This window comes from Trichomycterus rosablanca, chromosome 15, assembly GCF_030014385.1.
Source record: "Trichomycterus rosablanca isolate fTriRos1 chromosome 15, fTriRos1.hap1, whole genome shotgun sequence".
Lineage (NCBI taxonomy): Eukaryota > Metazoa > Chordata > Actinopteri > Siluriformes > Trichomycteridae > Trichomycterus > Trichomycterus rosablanca.
Window position 1 is genome coordinate 30,112,671 of NC_086002.1, and position 21,119 is coordinate 30,133,789.

At 39.8% G+C, this 21,119-nt stretch overlaps 1 pseudogene; it reads right to left on the bottom strand.

Annotated features, from left to right (window-relative positions):
* The window catches only part of LOC134328691 (NACHT, LRR and PYD domains-containing protein 3-like), a 1,194,473-nt pseudogene that overhangs the window by 118,265 nt on the left and 1,055,089 nt on the right, over positions 1–21,119 (bottom strand).

Genomic DNA, 21,119 nt, shown 5'->3' on the forward strand with positions numbered 1-21,119 from the left:
TATCAACATTTCCCTCAGGTATGTTGGTACATTTTAACAGTCTCCATATTGCTAAAATAATAATAACTACACTTAGCATTGTTACATCGGTACATAATCTGAATGTTCCATCTGGTTTGGGGACTAGTAGGCATGGTGAACTCCAAGGACTAATACTGGGCTTAGTGAACCCATGTTCTAAAAGATATTTTTCTTCCTTTTTCATGATGTTTCTCTTAGCAGCATTTACATGATAAGGATGTTGTTTGATTGGGGTACTAGAAGTAACCTTAATATTATGTTGCAATACAGGTGTTTGGGAAGGAACATCACCAAATAGGGAAGGAAATTCCTGAATCAGCTTGATTAAGTCATCTTGCTTTTCTACCGACAAATGACCTAGACTAGTAGTAAACACTGATAAAGCTTGAGAGTTTGTCAGTCTAACACAAGAAAGAAGAGGTTCACGGAAACTCAAACCATCATTAGGAGTAGTAGCCACATCAGGCTGAGTACTTACAATAGCTACTGGAAAAGTACTGGACTCTGCCTTTTCAACTGGGGTGCTCCTAGAACAATAAGCTTTCAACATGTTAATATGGCATACTCTAGTGCTTTTGTTGTGCTCTGGAGTGCTGATAACATAATCTGTATCACTGATTTTCCTTTTCACTGTGTACGGACCAGAGAATTTAATAGGGAAGAACCAGGAGTTGGCAGCAAGGCTAAAACTTGATCACCAGGAGTGAATGAGCATACAGTAGCTTTCTTGTCAAATATTTTCTTCATGTTTTCTTGGGATAATTTTAAGGTATTTTAGCAAGTTCCCACACTTTGTATAGTCTCTTTCTGAATTTCGTGACATAATCTAGCACAGTTACAGTGTCTTTTTACTCGTCGTGGCCAAAAAAGACTCTTTAAGTAGTCTAATCTTCTGCACGGCCTCACGGGCAGCAAATAAAACAAGAGGAACCCCCTCATCCCATGTCCTACCAGTGTCCAAACAAAAACAATGTAGCATAGATTTTAAAGATTGGTGGAACCTTTCAAGAGCACCCTGGGACTGATAAGGACTGGAAACCACATGTTCAATTTTCAAAGTCCGCATAACCTGAGCAAAGATTTTTGACAGGAAATTGGTACTCTGATCAGTTTGGATTATTTTAGGTAATCCAAAAATAAAAAAGAATTTCACTAATGCGTTAACTACAACTGGGGCCGTGATTTTTCGCAAAGGCACAGCCTCAGAAAAACGTGTGGTGGTACACATGATAGTAAGCAAAAACTGATTACCTGTTTTACTCTTTGTAAGGTCCCACACTGTCAACCAGGATTTTCTCAAATGGTTCACCCATCACTGGAATCGGACACAAAGGGGTTGGTGGAACTGGAATCAGTTTGATTAGGTTTACCCGTGAGTTGACATATGACATGAACGGCAATATTTTGCAACATCCGCTTTCATTCCTGGCCAAAGAAAAATGTTTAAGAATGCGATTATAAGTCTTTGTGACACCCAAATGACCAGCTCAGGGACTATCATGAGCTAAAGATAAAACTTGTGGTTTATAAACGGTAGGTTACAATTTGATAAACCCCTTCTAGCTCTTTACAGGAATTCCATTTAAAGATTAGTACGGCATTTGTAATAAAATATGTAACTGCTTTATCGTGTACTTCTGCCTGGTTCATCATGGCAAAACATGGTCTGCTTTTTGAGCTTCTACCAGTTTATCATGGTCAACAGACAACTCCAGGTGTGTTCCAGTGGAATTACACTCACCATTATCTCTTTCCTGATTTGAACTGAGAGCACCTTCAGGACACAAAACAGACAGTTTATCATCAGAAAGAAATGATTCAGCCAAATCCACAACCTTTCCCAATTTGTGAGACTGAGCACGAGTAAGCACACAGGCAGGATAATTCCCCTTCAGGAGATAAGGTTGGCTCAGACAAAATACTTCCTGTTATAGTGTCTGCCACAGGATCTGAAGTCAGCACCCTGCACCTCCACCAGACAATCTGTAACTAACCTACAGATATCAGACTTTAACAAAGCCCTCGATATAGGGAGGCTGAAGTGGCCAGCAATTTTAATTGAATCATCCTTTTTACACCAAAGCAGCACATCAAAACTGGGTCTAGCCAAAAAATCTTCTAAACTGAACCTGGCAGTAGCCATTCTACACACACTAGTGCACTACCCTAAGCAAAACCCACACAATTCATCCAACAACACACCAATACACAAAAATAATCCAGACCCTGGATAAATAAAAGCCCCCACTTGTTACGTTCCTCTAATGATGTTACAGCTATAGGGGTAATGAGGAGGCAACAATATGACTAAACTTGTAGGAAAAAGAGAGACAATGACGGTGGTAACTGCAAGAAGTAATTGTCGGTACTTTACTTAGTAAGTGCACAAAATAGGTATTCTACATGTATTTACAAACAAAAGAAACAAATATATGATTTAAACCAACCACAACATAGTTTATGAAATCAAAGTTTAATGTCATACAAATATATGACGAAAATGCAAACAACTTATGATATACAAAAGTAAGGGTGGATGATAGACGGTGCCAAAAGAAAGAAAATAACAAAACAACTAAACTGCCTAGCCAACACTAAAGCTAACTTAAAAATACATAAGTGGCACCCGCCTCTAACCTAGTGTATCTAAACAAAACAATATGACTATCGTGTATGTATAATGTATGTAACTTGCCTGTCCACACTTCACGTTGTAAGAGAGAGCAAAAATGAACAGCAAATGGCAGGAGCACGCTGATAATATAACTAACTAAGCGATAAACATGCTATTAGCGATCCAAACAACACAAGCGGATATCAAACACAGTCTTAGAAGAACATCTAAAGAACTTCATGTCTCAGTTAAGGTCAATGTACATGATTCCACCAAAATAAAGACACCGGACAAAAATGATGTCCATGAGAGAATTGCATAGAGCAAACTACTGCTGACTGAAAAGAACATAAAGGCTCGTCACATTTAGGTGTGTTTCCCTCTAATATGTTAGTTTAGTAAATAATCAGAGATAGTGCATTAAAATGTGCAGGAAATGCCATCATTAAATTAGTCTCCTGTACATTGTGTTGTTGTAACTTATTTCACTTGATTAGACATAAAATTTAACCAGAGGTGCACAAACTTTTGCAGAAGACTGTATATGATAAACACAGTGTCAAAAAACTTGAAAAGACACAATAACAAAAACCTGATAGATGAAAACCCTTAGCTTTTATTTTTATTAGTTGGTTACAGGTAAAATTGCATTTTGTTTGATTACGTTTGCTTGTACACTTTATAAATAAACAGGTGAAGAACAAAACTTGGTAGATTGTTACATACACTATTGTACATTAATAAATGTTGCAGTATATTGAATAAACAGCTCTTTTTATTTTGCTATTTTTTCCCAGTTCCTCAGTATTTCATTATATCAGGACATGTACATGTTACTTTTTCAAAAACAAAAACACCCTTTTGTCATTCTTATACAAAATATTAAGTGAAATACACTTATTATGAGGCATTAAAATGAACATAAAAGTAATAAAACAGTTTTATATTACACTATGTAATATGTACATGTGTGTGGGTGCTTGTGTGTGTGATCATGTTGTTTTCTTTAGTGAACACACCGTTTATACTTTGGTTACCTTCAGGATGAGTCTGGATCGCTTCATCCTCCATCATTTTCCTCCGCTGCTGATCGGTGAAGCTGTTATAGAAATAATAAACTCCTGCGGTGTCAGTAGCGGCTCCGGCCATGAACAGCAGGGGCGCAATTCACCTCCCTCAGTCCAGCGGAGAGATTCCACATAAACGCTTCATATTTAATATAATAAATATAGTTTTAAGAGAGAGAAAGAAAACACAGTGAACGCTGCGGGGGGGTCTCAACACAACTGATCCTTCACCCCTCTTACTCCCCGCTTTATAGAACACCTTACTGTGACGTCACAAAGCTGCTGTTTAAATGTGAGCTTCTGAGTTTTAACTGTAATGCAGATCAGATGTTACTAACTTACCACTACTAGAGTTATCTGCTGACTTCACTCAACTTCTGCTGATAGGTTTGTTACATTTTCTCTGTTTACCTTTATATGTTAGACCTTTTAAGGTCTGAAAAATATTTTATATGAATATTGCTACTACTTACTATTATTAATAATAATATTATAAATTATTTTAATTCAAACCCATTAACAGAAGTATGGACAAATTGCATATTGATATTAATGTGTACATCACTTCCACAGCAGCTCCTCTGCAGCTTCTACAGATCCACTGTGAAGAGCATCCTGACAAGCTTCACAGTCTGGTACGGCAGCACCACTGCTGCTGAACACAAGACCCTTCAGAGAGTGGTGAAAACTGCCCAGCACATCACAGTAACTGCACTCCCAATAATACTGGACATTTACAACTAGAGATGTGTGAGGAAAGCCAGCAGTACAACCTCTGACCTCACACACCCCAGACACTTCCTGTTTCAGTCACTGCCATCTGGAGAGAGGTACCGTAACATCCGAGCCAGAACCACCAGATTTAAGAACAGTTTTTATCCACGAGCAGTTAAACTGTTCACACCTGCAATACCAACCAGAACATGAACATACACTACTGACTGTTACAATCCAACCCTGCACCCTAAACATTACAGTTACTTAACATCTTCACACACTAAGCTCCACCAGCTCATGGAACTTTATATCTGAGCCGTATTTTAACAGAATCAAGTGTGTGTCTGTATGTACGAGGGTTCTTCAAAAAGTTTCCGCATTTTTAAAAACTGTATTTATTAAAAATATTAAAAACAAATGACATCACTTTTCTACACAGTCACCTTCTGATGCATTATTCCCAGCGTCGTACCAACTTTTTAATGCCATAAGTAAAAATGGTTTTTGGTTCAGTGTGTAGCCACTGATGCAGAACTGCTTTCACTTCATCATCACATGAAAATCTTCTTCCCCTTAAAGCTTTTTTGAGTGTGCAAAAAGATGGAAATCAGTTGGTGCTAAATCCAGACTATAAGCATCTCTCAGTCTCGCAGACACGACCGATTACTCCTCCTCCCACCCTCACCGTTTCCAATAAAAATTTTAAAAGTGCGGAAACTATTTGAAGATCCCTTGTATGTATCTATTTCCTGTAAAATACTCACAAATAAATAAGTAAACCCTTGCTTTGGCAATAGGGATTCAAACCCACAAATACAAAGTTCAGCATTTACTTTGAATCATCAATTGAGTCAATACAGTTATTGCCGATTTGTTACAGTATAGCTTCATCCAGTTCCATAAAAATCTTTTGAATAACCTCAAATATGTAGTGGAGGTTAACAGAGTAGCTGAGGTTCAGGGCGTACATGAGTCCAAACAGCATAGGAACAGCTAATGCTACATTATCCAAATTTTGCAACACTTTGATGTCTTTGAGGACAATGCCAATGTCTCGTCCCTTGTATCTTGTACTTAAATCCCAACAGTGGTGTCTTCAATGGCTTTGTTTATGGCAATTTCAGTCAAGCCCTGTATAGAACAGACAAAAATAAGTAAACAAATTTAGGAAACTAAAAGCTATTAACCAAGCACTGCTGATTTAGATAAACAGTCATGGTGAGAGTATGTATCTAGACAATGTAAAGTAAAAGTTGGAATGAAGGTAACTTTACAGACAAGCACAAGTATCTACAAAGGAACATTCAGTGTCTGGTTGATTATCGATTATGCTGTTTTCTTACAAATAAAAAAGTCTTGTTTGTATGTTGAATGTTGCACTTGAGACAAGAATAAAAGCAAGGTAAAATAGTGACTTTGTACATGGTTTCTTTACAGTTATTGAAGTAAGCAGTGTTAAGATAAATCTTTTGTTCAAAAGGTCCTGAAGAAAGCAGTCAAAGGAAGTCCAGAAAGTACTCTTTAAAACACTTTATTAAGTGTAAAAATAATCTGTGAATATATATCAGAGCTAAGCCGGCCGGCGCTCCTATTCTCCTGCAGTCTAGACACACCACGTAAGAGAGAGAGAGAGAATCTTTCTCTGCGCCAGTTTTTAAACTCAGCTAGGCTCCTCCTCCTTTACTGCTGGTGGAGCCAATGAAATGTGCTAAAGTGGCCCAGGCTCCGCCCTCTGCCAAGAGATTATGGCAGCCGGTCATTTTGAATAGACCATGTGGTCTGGATGTAATACTTCCCATATTAAATGTACGTTTTTATGTTCCGAAAAACCTAACAATCCCCCCTTGAAAGCATCTTAATGCTTTCACAATAACTTTTAACTATAGGTTAGGTGTTTCTAGATCCCAGGAGATAAGGATAGCCGCCAGCAACCCCCCAATTTAACCCCTTCTGACTACATGGCCACTGGGCTGAATTTTATACAATAAAACGTTTCTAAAAATAAAAAGGCTACCAGTTAAACTAAAGGAACCGTACCTATCGCAACAGCTCCTAACCCTGAAACAAACAAACAAACAAAAAATAATAAAAACAGGAAATCAAAATAAAGTAATTTAAAAAATAGGAAATCAAAAAGAGAAGAAAAACAAAATAAAAACAATGGGTGCGTGGCTTCTACAGGAAGTCCGTTCAGGTTGTCCTCCACCAGACAGAGCTGCAGATATTCAGAAGGGGCCCATAGCTCCTGTGTCTCTGCATGACTCCTAATGTCTTATGGATTCTCCCCTGTCGGTCTTACCTGTTTCCACAGCAGCACAAACATTTCCTAAAAATAGCAGAGTACCAAACATATATACCTTGTAAACAATCCTGAACTAACCCCTTGCGTTTTGTAGCTAAACTATGTGTGTTGCACTTAACTAGTGTTTTCAAAGATGGTCTAGGTGTCTGCGAACTATATGTTTATGTCTTTGTTTTCCTAGTCTAACTAAATTCTCCCCCCTCGTCTTGTTCCGCTCCGTTGATTCTGCTGGACTCTTCTTCCACATAGTCGGTTTTGTCGGGCTTTTCTGCTGTGGGTTGTTCCCTGTAGGCAGGTCCAGTTAGTGCCACTTCTGTCCCTTGGAGTGGGTCTTCCAGTCCCCTCAGTGTCTGCCTCTGCCAGTCCTTCCAAGTCTCCTTCCTTCATCACGGTGTGTGATTAGTAGTGCTGGTCCTCTCTCCTCATCTTGTCTGGTCGGTTTTACCTTTAATTAGGCAGAGTTAGTAGCACTTATACTGCTCGAAGTGGGTCTTCCGGTCCACCTTCAAGGGTATCCTCCTCATCATCATCTACCTGATATCTCGACAAATCAGCCAACACCATCTGGATAACTGGTGGATCCTGCCCCCCTCTGCTTCCTCTACTCACTATATCTATTACAAATCTTCCCATTAGCACCCTGATACATGGGACACAACAACCACATACCACTAAAATTGCCGTTCCCACGCATGCTGACATCACCAAATTTGCAATAACTTCCTTCCATGGCCCAAACATCCCTTCTAGCCACTTAACTCATTCATACACACATACAATCATACAACAGACAAACATATAAGCTACTTACCCAGCCCTCACTGCAGCCACCCCACTCCCAACAACAGGATACACGGCCACGGTGAGCTTAGACACCACTGCCGCAAGGCTTTCTGGGTAAAGCCCGTGCCAGACCCAGTGGCGACGCTACACTGTCCCCTCCCTAATGGTCAACCGTCCCGGTGACCCACTCACCAGCGTCCACTGGGTGGCTCCATGTCTGGACCGCACCCCATTACACTGCCGAGTCGCTCTTCCACCCACTGCTGGACCGGGCACCCTGCCCCTACAGCCACCTGGGCTAGCGCACTCCGACAGACCGGGCATATTGGCTCACCAAACCATCAGAGCCACCCAAACACCACGATCCCACTTCTGACACCAATGTGGCGCCGGCGAGTAAGGAAGGTTAGCGTCAGGGCCGCAAGTGAGCTGCCTTTGGCAGTTCATTCAGTGTTTTAGCGACAGACACCCATTCATACACACATCCCTTCTGAAAAATGTCCCCTGTTTATCGGTTCTGGTTTGTTGCTCCTGAAACAGGTGTAATTGTCTTTATAAGCTTTGATGTTGGTTGGAGTTGGTTCCTGAGTTAGTGGGTGAGACATGGATAAATTCCCTATGTGTTAAATTAGACATTTTAGACCGCTTTAAACAACCTTTCGCGCAAAATCTGTAACACGTATTAAGACAAAGATAAACTGATACACCCTAGAACAGAAGATTCCTGCCTAGTCGAAGAATACGAGTATTCTTTTAACATTCACTGGCACAACTCACTCGGTTGTCCAAACACAACTCAGACAAAAGAACGTAAACCTCAGTACAACAACAGTGTCTACTGGAAACAAACAATTACTTCACCGCGACCGACAATGGCCCTATGGAAACAAACAATCACTTCACCGCGACCGACAATGGCCCTATGGAAACAAACATATAGTTCAGGGCAATCGACAGTGATCCCCTGGAAACAAACAATTACTTCACCGCGACCGACAATGGTCCTATGGAAACAAACATATACTTCAGAACAATCGACAGTGATCCCCTGGAAACAAACAATCACATCACAGCGACCGACAATGGCCCTATGGAAACAAACATATACCTCATTATTTGTCTCTCATACTGCATTAACTCTTCCTGCTATATAAAATTCCACTTCAAACAATTCAAACTGATCAGAGCAGAAGGTGCATACACATTACATCTAACATTTTCTACACTTATTCTACTTCATCATCGCCGCATGCTAGAGAGCCTTCAAATTTTCTAAATCACATTTTTTCCAATACAAATCACCAATCCACTATTTATTATTTACTCTGCCATACTTAAAATAACAACAGCTCTGCTATATCAACTTCCATCAGTCCTACAAACCCCTGACTTACATTATTTATTCATTCAGATTTTTTCCCCAACTTTTGGTCACTGGTACTAACACACCTCCTGCTTCTAACAATACAGACTCCATTTCCCACAATCCAACAGACTCTCACATGATCATCTCCTGCTCCTAGTCAGCCAATCCCTCATGCTCATCATCACCAGCGCTTTGATCCACTTTGGCTTTCTTGAATCACATTAAACTCTACTTAAACAGTTCCATTTAGTTAACTCACTGCAAAGTACTACCAACCTATACTATCTCTATTGTATTATTGTTACATCTCCCTACAAATGTCATTAACCCCACATCACTATGGTACCTGCATCCCTACTCTCACTAAAACACAAGCACTTGTAGCTCTTTCTAATTTACTCTTGTAACCAAAACTTTTTCTACACGAATTATTGTTATTCTAATACCTTACTGTAAAATACATCCAAAACCTCTATAAGATGTTACCGAACCACTCACTTTTTATTATGGAACCCAGATCTTCAGGTGGATGTCTATTAAAACACACTACTGTCCCACACGGTCTTGAGATTTCACTGCATAACGTCTCCATCCAGTCTCACATCAGCTTTCCCTTCCTCTTGTCCGATGTTGTCATTACTTTGGCATTCTGTACCTCAGCACCCCATATGCCTCTTGAACACTGCTTTACTCAAACATCAGAATGCAACAACAGCCATGACACACATCTGCAAGATCTGGTATTCATAATTTTTACATCATCTTTGGTACTGCATAAGTGTCCACCATCCTCAGCCAGTACACAGTAGATTAAATATCAGACTTCTCTTTACTCATGCAGGGCCTGCAGTTTATGGCCTCAACCCCCCACTGGGTTGCTGTGTGTCTGTGAAACCTATGACCTGGGTCTCCAGTCACCCCCCTTCATGTACTTCTCTCCTAACAAGTTATTTTCTTCTCACTATTCCCTCAATCTTTAAATTGCACTCATCTATGATCATGCATAGTATTGCCACAAGGTTTACTGCACCACATTGAACCAATCTAACTTCTTCAATAAACTATATAATATAAAATGAGTGAGTTGACCCGATCAATTAGCTAGAAAAGATTCATCGGATACAACACAAGCATCAAATATTACCAACTGCCAACTAACAATTTCCAAAAAATATTACCAATTAAATTGAATCTTACCGGAGTCCGTGTAAGCAATTATATTTAATCTCCTGAGACCCGAGCTTTGATTTTTTCAATGCATTTTTCCTATTCCTTATGTTTTTAACCTTAGTTGGGCGACACGGTGGCTCAGTGGGTAGTACCGTCGCACACTGTCACAGCAAGAAGGTCCCCCCTCCGCGGAGCCCGCATGTGGGTTTTCCCCGGGTGCTTCGGTTTCCTCCCACAGTCCAAAGACATGCCAGCGAGGCGAACCAGAGACACTGAACTGTCCATGTCTGTGCCCGATACAACCTAAATCCCGTGCAATGAGCAACCACCGCTCCCTGTCATAAATGCAACCAAAGTGCAAAACATAACGTCAAAATCTTAATAAAGAAGCAAACAAACTTTATTAGTGTTCTAGTACTTTTGCTACCACTAGCTGGCAGACAAAAGTGTCCACTAATGGGGACAATCGATCGAAGTTTAGCAGGTCAAGGAATAAGGCATAACAAAACCAAAATGTAATGTCCTCATATGTGACCGCAGGGTCGCAAAAGGTTAATCTCACCTGAGTCCATCTCATCTGAGTCCGTGCAAGCAGCAGCGCTGAGAGATACTACAGATTGCTACAACTCGCTTTTCTCTAAACAGGAGGTAAGGCTGAAGATTACCTTCACCAGGCGTCCCTGAATCTGCATGCATATACGTACGTCTGCCAGTCCAGCTGCCCCAGCACAATGTATCACAGGATTTCATACACAAAGCGGCATATTAAACATAAATTCCCCCCTTTTTCAAATTTTACAATCAAATCTTGAAAATAAAATATTAAATAAACCTTCTAAATGTGTTTATCCTGTTGGAAAGCACAGAATTTTAAAGTTAGTTCAATCAAAGTCTGGTGTTAGCTGGACCTGTAAACAAATAATGTCGTTAGTGAGCGGTGGAAGGTGTGCAACAGCTTTGTCGGCAGTGTCACCTCTGGCATTGTCCTGTAAAATTGGAACAAAACTTTACTTAAATAGTTCCACTTAAATTGAATAGGAGGGACAATGACACAAAGTATCATTTGCTAAAATTTTAACTAAGCCCACTTGTTTCCTGTCTGTTGCAGCATCTCTGGATGCAAATCCTTTCACAAACATTTCCAATTCAGGATTCCTATCAGGCCCAGAAAAAATAGATAGAGTAATAGTCATGATGTTCACCATCTCCTGCAATTAGTAAAAAGTGGTAGGATTAAGTACATTACAGCATTTGATAATAATGTTCAATTTTAGGAGTACACTGTAGTATTTATACAATCATTAACTTGATACGTGAGATGTTTTCCTTTCAGTTATAGAACATAATTTGGCACTAACCGAGTTAGATAAGTATGACCCTCAAGATCACCTATTATAACTACGGATATTTCTGTATCAGACAAAGACAGAAAGAAAATTCTGCACAAATCCAGAAGGGATTTGTGCAGGATCTGTACCTGTCTTGTACAGAAATAGTGGTACCTTCTGGCATTATTTCCAATTTAATTCAAGAGGCAAACAAATGATCACACCTCATAAGATTTATAGGGCTATGAAATCTCACTCTTTACAACTACACAATATTTTAGATATAGTAACATATTAGCTTTTACCTTTTACTTGTATTCAGCATTTGTACACAGTGAAAAACACGACCTCACTCTCAAATAAACATAAGCTTTGACAATATATAATCTAATATATCAACACATGTCTTAATCAGAGGTGGAAAGAGTACAAAAAAATTGTATTCAAGTAAAAGTACTATTACTTTAATTAATCTTTACTTAATTACAAGTAAAGTTACTACTCTGAAAATCCACTCAAGCAAAAAGTAGAAAATAACTCATTTAAAATGTACTCACCGAGTAAACAGCAGGGGGTCTCCTCTGTGTAATGTAAACAGGAGTGGATACAAACCTCACAACAGTAGTATTTAATTCAAATGCAACAGTAGAAACGTTGTCCTTAACTCAAATGCAATAGAAGAAACATGTTGATACAACAATTAAAACAGTTAGGGATATGTAATGCGTCATTTCAAATGACATAAAACTTTTTCAAAGACACCCACTAGCTATGTGTCGTAAAATGATTCGAATCCATGAATCGGCTCTTCTAACCGAAACAAAGGAACCGACTCTTCCGGCAGTCGCCATGTAAACACGCGGCTCTTCAAAAGGAACCGAGACAAAAGACTCGACTCCCTGTCGCAACTCACTGAATTCGCTGCAGCAGTTTCACAGCCGCGATTTCTTTCGATTTTTTTTATTTTATTTATTTTGCTCGGTAACAGATGCTATTCAAAATGTAACAATTACTAATACAAAACATACTTAAGCAAAAGCAAAATTACAGTCTGTGAAATGTGCTTTAAAAACTACTGTGTTACAGTAACCAGTGCGATCAGAGCGGTAACACTAAGCACTGGATTCGTGTATGTATGTGTATTGATCGAATTTGTTTAAAATCATATCCCCGCTATTGAAACATTCCCCACTTGCGACATATTGATGTCGAATTATTGCCCAGCATTACCCCACACATTAAAACAAAAAAAAACAATATAACAATCTCTCAACAATACATGCACCAATACACCCAGCAAATCTCCTATCACGACTAACAAGCGCTGTGTTACTCACAAAATTTTAATCTTATTCACTATAACAACTCTGATTAAGGAGATTTTCCTTAATTATGTGTGAAAATGTCCTATGTCACACATGGATGAATTCCACTCTTTCCTGGTTTAAGAACCTTAAAGTTCAAGAGCGCTATCTACCTTAAAACACACTTAATAAGGTACCATACATACTTCATCTTAACTCAGTTATCTTAAGATTATAAAAATAAAGTTGATTATAAAATTAACTGCAGTACTTACCCAATCCAGGCGTACAAAGATATCCGATGGACAAGATACGGCCAGCTGCTCACATAGAGCCAAAAATGGCGGACACACAGAAAAATACGCTCAGCTCTCCCAGAGCCAAAATGGTGGACAGACAGAAACCCACGCTCAGCTCTCTGGTCCAAAATGGCCGCCGAACAAAAGAAACCACGCTGCGCAACCCAGAGCCAAAATGGCGGACAGACAAAGCCACGCTGCGTTCGCAAGAAACAAAATGGCGGATAGACGGGAGACCACGTTGCATTCCCAAGACAAAATGGCGGACAGACAGAAAGCCAAAATGGCGGACAGACAGAAAAACACGCTGCGTTCTCAAGGAACAAAATGGCGGATAGACGGGAGACCACGTTGCATTCCCAAGACAAAATGGCGGACAAACAGAAAGCCAAAATGGCGGACAGACAGAAAAACACGCTGCGTTCTCAAGGAACAAAATGGCGGATAGACGGGAGACCACGTTGCATTCCCAAGACAAAATGGCGGACAAACAAAAGGTTACATATAAATACGCACAGAAACACTGACAAACAAACTCCCGATGTACTGTTTTTCGAACCTGATTTAGAATTTAAAGTAATCAAATTACTCCAGCCCCGTTCCCGAAACAGCCAGGCTAGTTAGAATTTTAGAACGACCGAATAAGGCTAATTCCGTTACCGAAACAGACGAACTAGCCGAGTCTCGTTTCCGTAACAGTCAGACTCCTTTGAGATTAATAATCAAATTACCCGAATTCCGTTACCGAAACAGACGAATTCGTTAGAATTTATTACACTCGAATAAGGTTCGCTCCGTTACCAAAACAGACAAGCGTCCTTTCCCTTCAATTGTGTTCCATACACAATGGCGCCCTTAACATTTATTTTAACCGGTTTGGTTCAAATTCAGATATCAGGAAACACACATTTTTAGCTCCAACATATATTCACAGTTTTAAACTATCTAATGATACTTTAGTAATTTAATCAGACACTTACGGATTCTGAGATTCACTTTCACACTCAGTACACTAAATAATAAATGCATCTAATATATATACAGAGAACGTCTGTTTACCTTAAGCAGGCGCGCGCCTGTACTGAGCACAAAAGATTTTTTCAGAATTCCTGGTCTTACCTCAGTCAGCTGAATTAATTCTGATGCAATCCTCAGACCTCTTGAACCATCCTCTGGCTACCATTTGTTAAGATAAATCTTTTGTTCAAAAGGTCCTGAAGAAAGCAGTCAAAGGAAGTCCAGAAAGTACTCTTTAAAACACTTTATTAAGTGTAAAAATAATCTGTGAATATATATCAGAGCTAAGCCGGCCGGCGCTCCTATTCTCCTGCAGTCTAGACACACCACGTAAGAGAGAGAGAGAGAATCTTTCTCTGCGCCAGTTTTTAAACTCAGCTAGGCTCCTCCTCCTTTACTGCTGGTGGAGCCAATGAAATGTGCTAAAGTGGCCCAGGCTCCGCCCTCTGCCAAGAGATTATGGCAGCCGGTCATTTTGAATAGACCATGTGGTCTGGATGTAATACTTCCCATATTAAATGTACGTTTTTATGTTCCGAAAAACCTAACAGCAGTTATATCCTTTCTGTATTGTCAACAAGCTGTTTACTCTGACACAGATGATTGTCCCTTAGATTTACATTGTATAGACGTTTTGATGTTGCTGGTTTTTGCTCGATACTGGAATGATTTTGATGATTTTTTACTAAGACCATTCAATATTCAATAATTAAATAGGAGAACAAAAGGAAAGTGGGAGGAAAACAGTTAAGCAGTAATTCATGTACATACCACATATTGACATACAAGGTTTTCTGGTTCTTCACCCATGTAAATACAGAGTCCCTTAATGACACATCTACATCACACTGAAAGGAAATTTCATTGATTAGTGTCTTTATTGTGATTATATTTAGAGGAACCAACAGCACTATATAAGGCCACGTTGTGAGGGAGACAATTATGTGAAGAAAAATAGATACAATAGATGTAAGTAAGGCCCCACCTAATTCTCGGCTGTGAAAATGGTTTGTGTTTAGTGATTAAACATGTTTCATTTGTGTAGTGTATGAAATATAAGTAGCAATATGAGGTGGTCATATCAATCATACAGCATCATATTTAAGTGTAAGAGACTCTTCTGTGGTGTAGTGTGCTGACAATGGGTCTGTTCGACATCAAACTTATAAAGGAGGTTATTCAGACACAATACTTAGATTACTTAGACACTACTTAGACAACCATTAGGTCACCACAGCTTTTACTTACTAAGCCAACACAGTTAGCCTCAGGCCATTTAAACCACCTGCATTTACAAATAAATGACACTCGTACACCTTTATACAAACAAAAAATCAATAAAAATGTATTTACATTTGAAAAAAACTTTTTTCAAAAAAATTTTCCGCCATATTTGAAATCTTTGGTGAGAAAAGTTGTGCTGCACAGAATGCTGGGATTGCCTTCACCGCTAAGAAAGGAAAGACGCTCTCTGTTTATTCAGTCACTTTAGCACTTTGAATTAACCCCTCTTAGAAGGGAGCACGTTATGGCTTCTAAGAATTTGCACAGCCTTCTTCTCGGGAGCATAGGATGACATAAAATGCTGTCTATGTAGAGAGCTCATGTTTGATGTATGTGTTTTAGTTCCGAGTGCATTTTGTCCCTTTGGGGATTCCATAGTGAAAGGAAAAGTGTGCTTCTCTACACACGTGATCGTCTCTCTATAATCTGTGCTCAAATAAACAAGCCAGTAAAAAATTATGCTCCTGATAATTTTTTCTTTTTTTATAAAGAAGAGGTGGGGGTTGGGGTGTGGATTTTCATCTTTCAACAACATAACTGTTAAGGTAGGCTGTGAGGTGTATTGTAGCTTCCCTTTATTCTATCATTTAATTTATGCGTGTAATTAAAAAAAAAAACAAGGTCTGTGAAATTAGGCAAATTTCCCAGTAAATTTAGTAGGGCCCTAGATATAAGACACAAAAGGTAAGATACAATTCTAGCAACAAAAAAATAAGGGAAAAACAACCCATCGTCAATAATTAAAACTTATCTAGGTTTCTCATAACTGTGAATCACTTACATCTACCTTTTGATCAATAATTGTTCAGAGCCTCCTCCCTAGTTAGTGTCCTCCTCTCTTTCAGAACAGCTGCATCAGACAGCTGCATCAGACTGTCAGAGTGGTGGTCCAGCTGAGACAGAAGCTTAGACTGAAGTGGGATGGTGGTGATTCTTTTGAATTCTGCATTTATCTGAAAACAGAGATATCAGCCCACTGGGATATTTCTCAGTATACCTGATGGCCAGTTCATCCCTGTGACAGCCACTTCAGAATCTTCAAGTTGTTCTTCTGAAACCAAGCCCTGGTAGACGTTAAGGTATGCCTAGGATTACTGGCCTGTTGAAAGCTCCAATGATGCCCAAGCCTCAGCTTCCTCAGAGAAGGCATGCCATTTTCTCCTAGGATTTGGTTGAATCCATCTTGCCTGTTACACATTGCAGATTTCCAGTGCCAGAAGAAGCAAAGTAGTCCCAGAACACCACAGATCCACCACCATGCTGCACTGTAAGCAGTGTGCCCTTTAAGTGAATGCTTCATTCTTCCTCCCCCAAGCATACTGCTGATCTATAGGCCCAAAACCTTACAGTTGTATTTCATCACTCCACAGAACAGGATCTCAAAACATCTGTAGATTATTTACATGTTTTTTTTATCATAGTGGCACCAACTATTTTGTGTTTTTGGGTCACTAGAGGTGTACATTTTGAGGTTTAGACATGAATCATTTAGTATGAAAACAAACTAAAACCTCAGTGCCTTCTACCATTAAATCTCGCTGCAGGTGGTCAGATATCAAGTGCTAGTTCTAAAATTGAGAGATTCTGCATCACTGCCACACATTTCACAGCTCGTTTTAATGCTCTATGTAACAGTATGAATGCACTGAAGTTAGATTTTAAAAACAAGTGTGACTTTTCATCATCTAACCATCCTGTTACTGTCACAAATTTCACATGTATCACAGATAAATACTATTAAAATTATGTTTTGTTGTGGGAATTCAAAATAACCCTTAAAGATTGACACAGACAACCGGGACAGTGATAAAAGCAAATAATCAATTTATTACTCAGCTGAGGGCCAACCTCAATGCAAACCGCTCACACAGCTTTACAGAGAGAGAGGGCCCCTCCTGTCTGCCCTATCACAGTATTTATACCCCACTTTACTGCCCCTTCAGGCTAACTCTTCTCAGCGACCCAACTCAAGGTCAACTTTCCACACCAAACTTGCTTATCATCCTACAAGAATAGTCAGTTTGTTAGAAACATGGCGTACCTCCACAAGAATGCACCCGTATCAAAACTGCGCGTGCACCCCCGCACACACCATCCTGACACCCATGCATTCCCACGGAAGCAAGAAGCCCATGCCAAGGTCAAAATATCTCTGCCCCTAAGTAACCTTCCAAAAGTCTCTTCTACCTGTAACTAAGAAAGCAGAAACGTATAAGTTTGATGCAAATAACTAATAAAATATAAAATTTCCATTCACAATCCTTCCTCTTGTCCTTCCTGGACAACACTAACAAAATTTTATATACTAAATATACCCTTGTCAGAGTTTTAAGGTATTGTTATCATAGAGTAAACACACTTAATAAAGTCTTAATATAAATGTTCCATGCCATCTACTTGTTTATCCTGTCATCCCCCATGGGTGGACGAAAAAACCCTCAGGCTCATTAGAGAATCCTCACGAGCTAATTATCAACCAATTTCCAATTTAGGGAAAATTCCACACCCTACCCATCTTACCAACCAACCTCTCAACACCACAGGTTCAGCACAGGATGACTTACATAATAAATAATTACATATAAAATGAATTATATGATGAAGCCTATCAGACAACCATTCTACCTTGATTAAATGCTTCAAAATTTTTCATAAAGAAAAAAGGAAAAAAAAGAAAACATTTGAAAATCACCAGTAAATATCATTATACGAGTAAGATAAATGTGAGTAAATATTTGTGCAAATGATTATCAAATACGTAAATATAAAAATAAGTAAATATAAAAAATATATATAAAAAAAACCAACTACTCAAACAACATTAAATCATCAAAAACTTCTATCAACTTTATTGATAAGATGATCAAAACAAAAACTCTCAGTCAAAAGAAACTCAATAGGTAAATAAAAACTATTTACATTAATTATTTAACACTTTAGTTCTTTTCATAAACAGTAATACTGATACCTAATTCTCGAATACCTGTTTAAGAATTTAGCTATCTTTTCCCCAATTCAACCTATCTAAGCCACATCCAATCTTAGACATGCTAACATGCAATACACCATGTGTCAACCAATGGGTTTTCATTTTTATCAGACTTTGAAATTTCTAGGTTAGGTGAGTCTTTGCCATTTTTGACGTATGTTGGTGCTCAGAGTGCGGGCACGCCCAATCAGCACTCGTCCCACCTCACCCAGGCTTAGAAACACCCTTCCTCTATAGATTATCTAGTCTACAACAATTTTCTGCAACACAGGTGTTATCCCCAGGTTTCACTCTCAGTCTCTGGATCTTCCATATGTTCCAAATGTCACTTCAGTGATCCTGTTTAATCAAATAAAAATCACACACAAGCTCACAGTTGACTCTTTCACTAGTTACTGAGGTGAAAATCTGTCTCATTAAATGTTCTGGATTTTGGTTCAAGATGTACTTTATTACACAGTGTTCAAGGTTTTTTTCTTCAGTTCGATCAATCAGCTATTTCACACTGTCCAATGTCAGTCGGCTCAATGACGTCCTCTTCTTTTATCAGGTACCCCTCTCCTGGGTCAACACGTTTAGGTGACTTTTATGCAAAAACTCTGTTGTTTTTGTGTGATTTTGGGCAAAATGACAAGCTCACATTGCCCCTTTAATCTTGCTCTGTGTTGTGTGTCAGGGCTGGTTTCAGTTGATTCCTCCTCTCTCTGGTTCTCAGTTGGTTCAGGTACTCTTCTGCAATGGCTATCGTGGATCCACGTGGCTCTTTCAGCAACCTTGACAACGGTGTGTGTCATTAGGAGCACTTGGAATGGATCTAGCCACCTCTTGGCTTTCCAGCTTTTTCTCCCGAAGTCTTTTCTGAACTCTTTCACCATCATTAGTCACCTGGTTTCAGATCATGTAGATAGGTACCCGTTGGTCCTGGAAGGAAGTCTTTCACCTGCTTGTGAACTTCACACAAAACACAGAGGACAGGTTTCGCAATAACTTCACATTTCACTCACGCTCATCTGTGAGTGGCCTTGGAGTTTCTCTGGGCCTGATTCCTGCTTTTGGAGGTCTTGCCAAATAGTATCTCAAAAGGGCTTAGGTTTGTTCTTCCCTTATTCTGGTTCTCATATACATTATTATCACTGGCTGGGCCTTAACCCATGTCAGACCAGTATCTGAACGACATTTTGTCAATTTGTGTGTGTGTGCCATTTTCTCGCTCCACAGCCTCACAGGCTGGGTGATGGGCACATTGTTGTTTTAAATCAATAAATCACATACTCACGAGCTGCTGTAATGCTTTGTTGACAAATGGAGTACCATTGTCATTGCCAATTCTTTCACAGATCCCCCACTTTTGGATTATGTCAGTGCTTTTGCTACCGCACTTGCATGCTGTTTTTAATGTCCCCACCTAGTTGGGAATGCTTCAATCCATTTGGAGAACATACAGTGTATCACAAAAGTGAGTACACCCCTCACATTTCTGCAGATATTTAAGTATATCTTTTCATGGGACAACACTGACAAAATGACACTTTGACACAATGAAAAGTAGTCTGTGTGCAGCTTATATAACAGTGTAAATTTATTCTTCCCTCAAAATAACTAAATATACAGCCATTAATGTCTAAACCACCAGCAACAAAAGTGAGTACACCCCTTAGTGAAAGTTCCTGAAGTGTCAATATTTTGTGTGGCCACCATTATTTCCCAGTACTGCCTTAACTCTCCTGGGCATGGAGTTTACCAGAGCTTCACAGGTTGCCACTGGAATGCTTTTCCACTCCTCCATGACGACATCACGGAGCTGGCGGATATTCGAGACTTTGCGCTCCTCCACCTTCCGCTTGAGGATACCCCAAAGATGTTCTATTGGGTTTAGGTCTGGAGACATGCTTGGCCAGTCCATCACCTTTACCCTCAGCCTCTTCAATAAAGCAGTGGTCGTCTTAGAGGTGTGTTTGGGGTCATTATCATGCTGGAACACTGCCCTGCGACCCAGTTTCCGGAGGGAGGGGATCATGCTCTGCTTCAGTATTTCACAGTACATATTGGAGTTCATGTGTCCCTCAATGAAATGTAACTCCCCAACACCTGCTGCACTCATGCAGCCCCAGACCATGGCCTTCCCACCACCATGCTTGACTGTAGGCATGACACACTTATCTTTGTACTCCTCACCTGATTGCCGCCACACATGCTTGAGACCATCTGAACCAAACAAATTAATCTTGGTCTCATCAGACCATAGGACATGGTTCCAGTAATCCATGTCCTTTGTTGACATGTCTTCAGCAAACTGTTTGCGGGCTTTCTTGTGTAGAGACTTCAGAAGAGGCTTCCTTCTGGGGTGACAGCCATGCAGACCAATTTAATGTAGTGAGCGGCGTATGGTCTGAGCACTGACAGGCTGACCCCCCACCTTTTCAATCTCTGCAGCAATGCTGACAGCACTCCTGCACCTATCTTTCAAAGACAGCAGTTGGATGTGACGCTGAGCACGTGCACTCAGCTTCTTTGGACGACCAACGCGAGGTCTGTTCTGAGTGGACCCTGCTCTTTTAAAACGCTGGATGATCTTGGCCACTGTGCTGCAGCTCAGTTTCAGGGTGTTGGCAATCTTCTTGTAGCCTTGGCCATCTTCATGTAGCGCAACAATTCGTCTTTTAAGATCCTCAGAGAGTTCTTTGCCATGAGGTGCCATGTTGGAACTTTCAGTGACCAGTATGAGAAAGTGTGAGAGCTGTACTACTAAATTGAACACACCTGCTCCCTATGCACACCTGAGACCTAGTAACACTAACAAATTACATGACATTTTGGAGGGAAAATGACAAGCAGTGCTCAATTTGGACATTTAGGGG